General features: G+C 36.1%; 1 long non-coding RNA gene across 1 annotated transcript; it reads left to right on the top strand.

Annotated features, from left to right (window-relative positions):
• Window positions 1-2388: 2388 nt before the first annotated feature.
• Window positions 2389-9153, top strand: LOC137622903 (uncharacterized). Its single transcript, XR_011040519.1, has 2 exons — window positions 2389-2432; window positions 7604-9153. It is a non-coding gene; the product is annotated as an uncharacterized lncRNA (long non-coding RNA).
• Window positions 9154-11128: the final 1975 nt, after the last annotated feature.

Genomic DNA, 11128 nt, shown 5'->3' with positions numbered 1-11128 from the left:
CCATTGAATCGCCTGCTCATATTAGCAGATTGCACATTCAAAACCTGGTTGGAATGATTTTCACATTAATAAGATATCTTACATACATAATTACATGTTTTTATGGGATTTATTTTTATATAATATCATTCAAATGCAAAATACAATTTCTTCTTATTAATATAAAAGTTATCCACAATGCTTAGCGTATTGATAGTTAAAGAAATGTTTAATTGCCATGGATATAAATGAAAATCTATAAGTAAATCAGTGCTCTCTCTCTCTCTCTCTCTCTCTCTCTCTCTCTCTCTCTCTCTCTCTCTCTCTCTCTCTCTCTCGTACTTAATCATGATGAAAGTCACAAAGTCCTTCATTAAAATAATTAAAATCTATTGAGATGCATAGAAAACATATTAAAGTAAAAAGATATAAGACTTTTTTCAGATGAAGTGGAAAAAGTATAGCACTAGAATTTAATTTGAAAAAAGAATGTTTTCATTCGGAATAGAATAAGAGTATCTTAACCATCTTTTCAAATAAAATATAATTTCGTTACGGTTAAAACACTCTCAATAGGTTTTTATTTACCACAGTTTGGTGATAACTGAGAGACAAGGTGACTGCAACTAAACATTATTAAACAATCATCGACTCTATATACAGTGACTTCCAAGGAAGAAGGTCATGAAAATGTAAACATGATAAAGTCTGTGCTAGGAAGATAATACAAGAGGGTCTATTAACAATGCAGGGAAGAGTGAGTGATAAGACAAAAACTAAAAACCGTTACAGTGTACGGACGTGAATGAAACACCTGCGGTACAGGGCTTGTTCCCTAAAATTGTCGTACATGTGAAATGGGGCTCCCTGATTTTGAGAGGTGCACCATAGGTGGGTCATCTTGCAGTAGATATGCAGGTTTAGGCCAATCAATAGAGACCCGGTCTTCTTTGCATCAAATGTTCAGTAAGAATACCTTCGTTGTTTTACGGATCACAAGGAATGGGTCCGTGTAAAGGGGCATTACTGGTTGCTTGCCAGTGTCATTACAAAGGAAAACGTATGCTGGCAATTGCATATCCATTGGTATGTGTTGCTTAGCTGGGGACTTGTAAGTCTGGTGGTAAGGAGTAAATTTTTTCCACAACGTGGCGTAGACGCTGGAGATTGTCGGAGGAGGTAGCACACGGAAAATAATTTGGGTTGCCATATACCATTTCAACTGCCAAGACATCCAGGGCGTCTTTGGGAGTGGTCCTTAGTCCTAGGAGGATCCAGGGAACCTGAGTAAACCAGTTGGAGTCCTTTAAGCGCGACATCAAAGCTGCTTTGAGGATGCAATGAAAATGTTCAACCTTTCCGTTGGCGGCAGGGTTATAGGTGGTTGTCTGATGTAATGTGACTCTCAGTAAAATTCGCCAATGATGACAATAATTAACAAGTGAAAGTGGTATACCTGTGAGAAGTAATGTACTGAACGATACCAAATCTTGCTATACTTCCTGAGAGTAAGGCAGATATGTAATGATTAGAATATTAATATTACATGTTTAAAACAAATGACGTAATATGTCATGTTGGTTGGAAGAGCTGGCCGTGAGATTTGCTATGGTCAACTCAATTTGTGTACAGGATGTAAGATGCTGAGTTGTCATTCTTTCTTAGTGTCAACACATTAACTCTTCGTGTGAAAGTTTGTGACGTCACCGGATGCAGGTGTCTTCCGATTCCGTCACTTATCCAAATTAAAGCAAGTGTACGATTTTTGGGATATCAGTAATTTGTTCAGTTCTTGTCTAAACTTCACCAGAATTGGTCATGTGGACCAACACAGCTTCCTCCAGTGATGGAGATGTTTAACTCAGTTGTTTATATACAATAAAACTTAAAAAACCACCAATATGTGTTCAATAAACCATCTAAATACATCTGAAAACAACTCATACTCAAATGTGTGCTTAAGACAGTAGCACACCAATAAATGGTGGCAGCGCTTAAACTCAAAGACAGCGGTTATACTCTAAGAATTAGAGAAATATCTTCAAGACTTCAAAAATAAATAGCTGTAAAACCAGAGATATATCTTCAAGACTTCAACATAAAAGCTGTAATACCTGATAAAGATCTTCAAGAACTCAGAACTATCTACAAATATCTACAATTTTGACTGAGTCCAACGAAAATGCTAACACCAACATATGTTAGTATACAAATAGAATCTTCAATCAACATCCTAGGAAACCCAAGGACTGGCATTCAACTATTGCAAAACATATCCAGGAAGACCTACATTCTACAAGAAACTAGAACGAGACATCGCTAACAAAACATCAAGAGAGAGAGAGAGAGAGACGACTCGACTACATATAAAGCTAAGTACAAAGATTTTGTATTCATTTCAGTTTGTGCAGTGAAGTGTAGTTGTCACAAGTCGTTAGTCAAATATTACTGGGGTGAGTGAATTCCTAAACTTTGTTATAAGAAACTCCGAATTCTCATTTAGAATTTTTCTTTCTTTGTGCTAATTCCTTTTTCTTTCATAAACTCTTGGGGGGAAATGTATTGGGATTAGTAACATTGTTGGGGGAATTTTATTATACATATGCGTTTACGCAGTGGGCGTCTGTACTCATATAGATATTTTGATAGGATTGAAAGGGGTCAAAGAGATAGAAAAAAAAAGAATACAGCAGTCATGGCTCCTCCTGTCAGCCCTACCCCTGGACCTAGTGGTGTAGGCCAGGCTAATCCTCCTCCAATTGTGACGCTTGTAAATGCCAGGTCAGCAATCCTTCCTTTTCAAGGCCGTGTCAACGGGTTCTTGCCACAAAATGTGGAGTCATGGATTTCATCCGTTGATGCCCATTTAAATGCCAAACAAATCGTAGATCCTTTTGTACAATTACAAGAAGCTAAAAGTTTTATAGATTTTTCTAAGGGGGATGCGAGTGCGTATTTAAGAGGTGTTTCATTTCAGGAAGCAGTTACTTGGGATGATTTCAAAGTTAGGTTACGCGCGATCTATGGGGGTGAAGAAGCTTTGGATGTGGTGTTAACGTTACGAAATACACTTAATCAAGCCACTATGAATCGGCTTAATGTTGTTGAGAGAGCAGCTCTCATAGCTGATAGGCTTAACGAATATCAGGACATTTTAGGTAATTCCACTTGGGTTACTAACGATAATATCTCCGTGAAAGATTTTTTACGATTAATGTATTTAACTTGCATGACACTTATGTTGCCTGAAGCTTTAGTGCGGTGCTTTGATAAGAAGTTAATGCCTGCAAGTACGGAATTGGATGTCTATAAACAGATAAAGAAGCACATGTCCAAGTGTCCAGATCTCGATCCCGTGTTAACTCAAGTTTTTGCTAAGAATGAAACAAAACCACAAACAGTGAACGTAATTAATAATCCAGTAGCGGGAGTGACGTGTTACAACTGCAAACGTCAAGGTCACATAAGCGCAGACTGTAGAACGAAATTTTGTTCAGTTCACAACACAGGATCACATTCTTATAGTCAATGTTACGCGCGTAAGACACAACAATATCCTAGAAATACACAGTCAATTCCACAGTCAGTTCCATATGGAAATAAAAAGAAAAATCCTCATTTTAACAATAAGAAGAAACAACAAAATGTCAATGCAGTTCAGAGTCCGAAACAAACAAACACTTCTTCAAATATCGCTGAGCCTGGGCCGTCAAACCAGACCTCGCAAAGTCAGCCTAATTTTCAGAATGTGCAGAACAAAGCAAATACCACATAGTTAACTCTAGAGGGGAAGAGAGTGATGTTGGGTCAAGGTCATTTATGTCAACATCAATAGTATTGAATAATCAATTTAATGTTTTATCAGATAAATGTGAGACAATAGATTTTCCTATGAAACACACGGCCGAATTAAGTAAAACAGTGCATGCTCCCGTAGATTTGCAACGAATTCATACAATAATAAGCCAAAATGAGTTACGGCCAACCTTATATGCTGTAAATTTAGAACACAAATCCTTTACGTTATTTTTTGACTCTGGTAGTCCACGTAATATTATGGATTTGAAGACGCATCATTTGTTGTTTTCGAACTTTCCGATTGAAAAATCAGGAATCAGACTTTCAGGTATAGGAAATAATGAATTAAACGTCATAGGCATAACTCATATTCAGTTCAGAGTCGGTAATCGCACGTTTGCCGATACATTTGTTGTTGTGAAAAACATTAATATGTATCCAGCTGTAATTATAGGATACCCATCTATGGGAAATCAAAACATTATCTTAGCTCCTGCAAAGCACGGCGTGTATATCAAAGGGAAATTCTATAAGTCTTCTAATACTTTAAAGTCTGTTTTGGATAATAAGGAGACGACAAATGTAACCGTAACGTACGTTGAAGAACCAATAACTTGTCTCACTAATAAAGAAATAATACACGCGACCCAGCAGAATTCTCGTTCACCCGTAATATCATCTTGCACGCAATATATCGAACCAAACATACCTTCGAATTTAATAGTGCAAATAAAGAAAACACTACCGGGATCTGAAATATTAATCCTTTCCGATACTTTGAAAACCAACGGATTGTCTGTCACACAAGCTATTTATACAGTAGGCTCACATCAGCAATGTAATATCGAAGTCTGTAATCATTTAAATAACACTTTAGTAATTCACAAAAATCAACATATCTTGGATGTAGAAGTTTATAAACATCGTATTCTTACCGTTGCTGAAATCAATCACTCTCAATCAGTTGCGGATGAATCCCTTTTACGATCTATTAAAAATAAAATCAGTAAGGACATTCAAGACGAAGAAATTCAGCAAAAAATTTTTGAACTTTTAAATAAATATACAGATGTCTTTTCCACTACGGATGGATCCTTAGGGAAAACAGATGTGATCGAGCATCAAATAAGGTTAAAAGACAAACAGAAAATTATATATGTACCCTCGTACAGACTCCCTATGAAATTCCAGAATGAAATAAATGATGAAGTAGGTAAAATGTTAGAGGAAGGAGTCATTAGAAAATCAAATAGCCCTTATAATTTTCCTTTAATAGTTGTACCGAAAAAAGATCGAACATGGCGTATCTGTGTCGACTTTCGTCGTCTAAACGAGGAAACGATCCCTGATCGATTCCCAGTGCCATGTACTGACGATATTTTGTCTTTGTTAGGTCAGAATAAATATTTTACCAGTTTGGACTTACTTAAAGGCTTTCACCAGATATCATTAGAAGAAGATAGTATCCCATACACAGCCTTCAGCACAGCCAGGGGACATTATGAATTTTTACGGATGCCTTTTGGTTTACGTTGTGCTCCTATAACATTTACAAGAATGATTAACATAGTGTTTGGAGACTTGTTAGGGGATATATTGCATGCCTATATGGATGATCTTGTAATCTTTTCCAACACCTTAGAAGAACATCTACGTAAGTTAGAACTAGTACTACAGAGATTAAGACAACATAACTTAAGGGTAAAGATTAGTAAGTGTGAATTTTTCAAAACAGAATTAGTATATTTGGGTTTCATGGTGTCAAGCCAAGGTCTTAAAGTAGTCCATGATAAGGTGTCGGCTATACGTAATTTTCCCATACCTACTAATGTCAAGGGAATACAGCAATTTCTGGGTTGTAGTGGATATTACAGGCGTTTTATACGCAACTATTCAATAATAGCCGCTCCTTTAACTGATCTTACGAAGAAGGGCGTAGATTTCATATGGTCTGAGCAACATCAACAGGCGTTTAATACTTTGAAAGATGAACTGTGTAGTTCTCCTATCTTAAAATTTCCTGACTTCGGTAAGGAATTCTTCATTGCAACAGACGCCTCAGACTTAGGAGTGGGAGGGGTATTGCTTCAGCAATATGATAAACAGTTTTTCCCGATAGCTTTCTATTCTCGAAAATTGAGAACTTCCGAAAGTAAATATGCAGTAATAGACAAGGAAGGACTAGCTATTGTTAATTCGCTAGTGCATTTTAAGTTCATAATTTACGGTTATCCCGTTAAGGTTCTTACTGACCATAAACCACTAACAGAGTTCTTTAAAGGCTTCAATCACAGCCCTAAACGAACTCGGTGGCATTTAATCATTCAAGATTTTGGCGCAAGAATCGGGTATTTACCTGGGAAAGCAAATATCATTGCGGATGCATTATCACGCAACCCCGTGTCATCTTGTACGGAGTCTTTAGCTGAATTAATAGATATATCAACATCCATGCCTATTGTAAAAACAATATCTGAACAAGAAGATTTAGGCTGGAGTGCTGAATTGTTACAGACTGAGCAAAGAAAAGATCAGAAAATAGAAACAATTATAAATGCTTTGAAAGGCAATCATAAAGAAAAAGAATATATAAAGTATAAGCAGCAGAATTATGTAATCAAAGATAATATTCTGTGTAGGACTGTGACAAGGAAAACCCGCAATACACCACATGTAACTAACGACCAGGTAGTAGTACCAAACTCACTTGTTTCCACTGTCCTGAATTGGTTGCATTCAAATCCATTACATGGACACCCTGGGTTCTCATTAATGTCACAGAAAGCCAAATCATTGTTTTATTGGCATACAATGCTTACAGATATAAAAAGACACATAGCTAATTGTCGCACATGTCAGGAAAACAAAGGGCATACGAAAACACCTGTTAGCTTAGGAACTTATCCTGTTCCCAATCAACCCTTTGAAAGAATACATTTAGATTTGTTAACAGGATTTTACGAGTCAGACAGAGGGAATAAGCACCTCTTAGTAATTATAGATGCTTTAACTCGATATACAGAACTAATAGCGCTTAAAACTAAAACTGCGATTGAATGCGCTAGGAAGTTTTACGAGTGTTACATTTGTAAACATGGAATTCCACACATGATAATCTCAGACTCGGGTGGTGAATTTAATAATCACTTTCTTACCTCATTGTGTGAATTCCTCAAAATAAAGAAGATCAATACCATGATATATCACCCAGAGTCGAATGGGCTAGTGGAAAGAGCAAATAGGAAGATATTAAATATATTAAGGGTAACACTAGGGGGATCAGACCCCAACTGGGATATTGCAATACCGGCGGCACTGAGTACTCTGAATCATTCATATCATATATCAATTAAAATGTCACCGCATGAAGCATTGTATGGTACCCCAGTTAGAACACCTTTCCATGTATTAACGCCTACAACTAATCTATCAAATCCTTTAAAAGAATGTATAAATGCAAGTATAAGTCGATATGATATCCTTCGAAAGAATTTAGAAGAATCACAAATCATAATGAAAAGGAATCATGATAAAATAGCGAAACCAACTAAAACATATACCGTGGGTGATAACATCTATATTCAAATCAATGTCAGAAAAGGGCTCAACTATAAACTAACACCTAAGTTTGAAGGCCCATTTAACATTTTGGAAATATTAACGGCCAATAGGTTTAGAATTCAAAATGTAGCCCAACCCACGGATGAGAGAATAGTACCATTGTCTCACATAAGAAATTAAAAAGAAGTGAGGAAAAATTTTAATTTTAATTTAAAAGTTTTCTTTTTAATACAGGAGTAATTACATATGTTTTTTCTCGTTACAGGTTTCCAAGATGAATTTTTTGTTGTTGGGAGTGATATTGTTCGCTCAGACATTTTTTTCGTATGGGATGAGTTCTAAGACTAAGAATATATATTTTAAATATGGAAATATAGTTGAAAGACAAGAAGACATTTTTATTACATCAACCAACGTAATTGTCGAAGTGCATATGCAAGCAATTTTTCTTCAAGAGAATGATGTCACTAGCTTAAGAACCGCCATTTCAAGGTTTTCTGCATCATTGGATGAGTTGCATAGGAGACATTTTCATTTGACTACTAAGAGTTTGCTTAGCTCAACATTAAAAATTGCAGAGATGCTATCTGATGACTTAAAGAATAAGACTGGAGAGACAGGATCTTTGGCTTATGACCTTTTGATGTGGACTGTAGGACACGAACAAAAAGAAAGACGGAATCCGTTCATTTATGCTGCATTAAGCATCTTTGGGTCTGTTGCAAGTTTAGGTTTAGGACTTTCCAATCGTCTTAAAATTAGTAATCAAAATAAGAAAATTGAGTTCTTGACTCATAAAGATGAATTGATTACGTCAGAACTAAGGGATCAGTTAGCTTCAATCAATAAAATTATGGGTTTGTTAAATGAACATTCAGATAATATCGTTCAAATTATGGAAGTACAGGATTTGTTAGCAACATTAACGTATTATGATTCAAAGATAGATCACATACATAACAGAATTGCACATTTCATTGAGAAATCCAAGGATTATGTAGAAGCTATCACGTTAGCAACTAAAGGTGTATTGTCGCCCCATTTGTTGCCTATACGTTACTTAAAATTAGTTCTGGAGAACACTAGGGATAAACTAGGCTATGTTCCTTTGTTAGACGAACATAGGTTAGAATTTTATTACAGCCTAATTACAGTAAACGTAGATAATAACAAGATTAGGATTACAATTCCCTTTGATTCTTCTGATGCCTGGCAATCTTACAGGATATCACCATTTCCGACTTTCATGACGAATCACTCAAATCCAGTAATATCCAGTTTGACAGGACACGTATTGATTTCCCCAGACAAGGAAACATATACGGTCATTAAAGACTTAAATCAATTAACTCACTGTTCAGACGCAATGGATAGAAAAATATGTACAGCTGACTCATTTGAATTCCGTAAAAACTTGATGGATTCATGCGAGTTAGGTATAGTGCTAGACGGTGCTCTCTCCCATACAAGTGAAAATTGTCTGGATAAGCTTTATCCCTTTGACAATAAAGAATTCAATTGCAGACTAAATAATGGCTCGTGGATACGATACGACAAGGACGGCTTCAATATATCATGCCCTGACGGATCCACATCCCACAACCACATCTTCGTCGCAGCAGATGGCTGTATCGGGACTTCCCCGAATTCCATGGTGACTGGCCTACGGACAATCATCAGAGAACGTGCTTACTTCGCGAATTTCACGTGGACCTCTACAACGCCCGCACTTCCTCTCCCCTATAAAGGAAGTGTGGCGAAACACTTAATGAAACTTACCGAAAAGGACCACCTGTCGCCGACTTACAAAGAGATTCTTCACCCCATAATACTGGCTAGTTTGTGTTTCACGGTGATGATATTTATCGCCGTGAACATCCTTGTTTGGCGTAGGTTACGGCACAGCAAGCAGCTACAAAGGAACGAGTTGAATAGCCCTGACAATACCCCTTACCTGATACAATTCAAAGCTGTATGAGTGGCCACCTCATTCGCTAAGGGAGTAATTTGTCAGGATGATGTTTGTATGAAAAGCTGACTAGTACGCTAGTAATATGTAATTAAAGAAATTCTCTACATTTGCATTGTTAAAAATACATTTAAAATAACATTTAAAAAAATAAATAAAATAAAAAAGGATATAAATCATTTTTTTCTCTCGGCATCTAATAAAAATATATAAGCCGGAATGTTAAAAAAGAAAAGAGAAAAAAAAAAAAAAAAAAAAAAAAAAAATATATAAGATATATAACAGAATCTATGGGCATCTAATAAAATGTATCAGCCCTATATATAAATATATATATATGTACGAAACCGTGGTACGTGTACGTACCAGGAATTCGTATTTGTGCACTGAATATTGAGTATCTTGTTTCTGACAAAGGTAACAATTATTTTTTATCAAGTTACCGAATCATTTGTAAGTCAGAATTTGTTTTGTTTTTTGGTACCATGTAATCATTTGCTAGCAATGTACCATATGTATGATCTTGGTTTTATCATGCATTTTTCTTTTTGCTTTGGTAATATCTTTTTTTTGTATGCACTATTGTTATTAATTTTGGTGTGCCTGTTTGGACATTCGTCCTCAGTTGGATATAGCTAGTTTTGGACAATGAATGATACGTATGTCCAGTCACACCTAATAACCATGTTTCGGCTTGTTGTTAAATTTTTGTAAAAAAAAATTGAGATAGCTGGCCGAGCATATGTAATGATTAGAATATTAATATTACATGTTTAAAACAAATGACGTAATATGTCATGTTGGTTGGAAGAGCTGGCCGTGAGATTTGCTATGGTCAACTCAATTTGTGTACAGGATGTAAGATGCTGAGTTGTCATTCTTTCTTAGTGTCAACACATTAACTCTTCGTGTGAAAGTTTGTGACGTCACCGGATGCAGGTGTCTTCCGATTCCGTCACTTATCCAAATTAAAGCAAGTGTACGATTTTTGGGATATCAGTAATTTGTTCAGTTCTTGTCTAAACTTCACCAGAATTGGTCATGTGGACCAACACAGCTTCCTCCAGTGATGGAGATGTTTAACTCAGTTGTTTATATACAATAAAACTTAAAAAACCACCAATATGTGTTCAATAAACCATCTAAATACATCTGAAAACAACTCATACTCAAATGTGTGCTTAAGACAGTAGCACACCAATAGATATACATGAAGCAGATGTTGCAGTTTCCATGGTGATGGCTTCAGGTTAACAAGTGGATCGGTCGATGACGGTATAAAGGTAACAATATTCTTGTGATGTTGGTAGGAGATCTATAACATTGGCAAGAATGTGGGCATAGCACCACTTAAGTTGAGGAAAGGTACCGACTCCTGAATCTAGGAATAGATGTACTTTTGAGGTTTGGCATGAAGTTCAGGTGTGGGTGCAATTCTTAGCATCCTTATTAATGCCATGACAAATGAACTTTGTCTTTGTTATGTATTTGTACTGTAATACCATATGTGCTACGGGTATTAGGAGTAATGTTGCACAGTATAGCATTGATAGAACATGTTTTAGCATGGTTTCTAAGTGTAATATCATATGCTATGAAGAATTTAATCATTTATTAGTTGTCTCAAAGATAGGATGTGATTCTTCTTACTTTTGTATTGCAGTAGGGTCTAGCCTTTTGGGAGTGGTGCTCATTTCTTATTTGGCATTTTTTTACAAGAGTTTGTTTACATCGATGTTCTTGCATCCCACCAAGAATAATCGGCGACATTAGTATGGGATGTAAAACAACTCTAACAAAAGGATATAATTCCAGGTGAGT

The sequence above is a fragment of the Palaemon carinicauda genome, chromosome 30 (assembly GCF_036898095.1).
Source record: "Palaemon carinicauda isolate YSFRI2023 chromosome 30, ASM3689809v2, whole genome shotgun sequence".
NCBI classification, from domain to species: domain Eukaryota; kingdom Metazoa; phylum Arthropoda; class Malacostraca; order Decapoda; family Palaemonidae; genus Palaemon; species Palaemon carinicauda.
The sequence above is the reverse complement of the archived record's forward strand: the minus strand, read 5'-3'. Positions and strand labels throughout refer to the sequence as shown.